Below are 1,086 nucleotides of genomic sequence, written 5' to 3' on the forward strand. Positions count from 1 at the left end.
GGGGAGGGCGGGGACGGCGGGCGCCTCAGCCTGCGGTGACCCGGCGCTTCTTGGCGCGGCCGCCGCCGCCGCCGGCGCCGCCACCGCCCGCTCCCCTCCTCGCGCCGTCGCCGCCGCGGTTCCCGGCTCGTAACGAAGCAGAGACACCCCGAGGCGGTGGCGTAAAAGCGCCGCGGGCCGGGTCGGGAGAGCCCCGCTGCTGGCCACCCTCTGCGGCGCCCCGCGCACTCGTGGCGCGAAACCTCGGAGGAGCTAAAGCCCGCCCGAGCATCCCCACCCAAAGAGTCCTCGGAGCACCCGGGTCCCAACCGTCAGCCCTGGGGCGCGAGGGGCCGCCTCTCTCTCTCTCTCTCTCTGTGCGCCCTGGGGCAGGATAGGGAGCAGAGCTGGGAAGGGGTGGGGAGGCCTGATTACTGGTGCATGGGGCTGAGCCAGGCCTTTTGACCAGTTAGAGACCCCAGAGGCCGAAAAACAGTTTTACCAGGAGGGTGCATGCACCGCAAGAGCCACCCCCAAAGATCAACTTTTACCCGTACAGAGAGAGGCAAGTTTCCCTCGCAGTCTCCAGCTCCTCTTTGCCTGAAGTTCCCTCTCCCCCTCCATCTGCCTCCCCAATCCTCCGCTGCAGCCTCTGAGCACAGTCTCCTCCACCTAGACCTGGGCTCCACCTGCTAGAGCTCAGTCAGGTTGCCTCCCTCACCTGTCCTGAATCCTACATGGGATTCTAGACGCCTGGTCTTTGCACACCCCCAGGCTCTGCCCGAAATAGCCTCTCCACTCTCTGCCCACCTTTCCCAACTCAGCATCCAGGAGCATCCCTCCTCCATCCTGGAGCCAGTTTGCTGTCAAAGCCCATTCCCAGCTGGGCTGTCCTCCAGCACAATCCTCACTGCCTGTCCTACCACGTCTGCTGCCCCCCAGCACAATGGCCTTCCCTCCCCTTGGGAACCCACTCCCAAGCATGTGTCTGTGGGAACACCTCTGCTATGTGACCCCAGCCTTCTGCCTCACTTCCCTGGAGGGTGGACACCTGTCCTTTTGGATTTTCTCATTCACCCTGCCCCAGGCCTGTGTGGCCAGTGCTTT

This window comes from Lipotes vexillifer, unplaced genomic scaffold (assembly GCF_000442215.2).
Source record: "Lipotes vexillifer unplaced genomic scaffold, Lipotes_vexillifer_v1.1 scaffold2091, whole genome shotgun sequence".
NCBI lineage: Eukaryota > Metazoa > Chordata > Mammalia > Artiodactyla > Lipotidae > Lipotes > Lipotes vexillifer.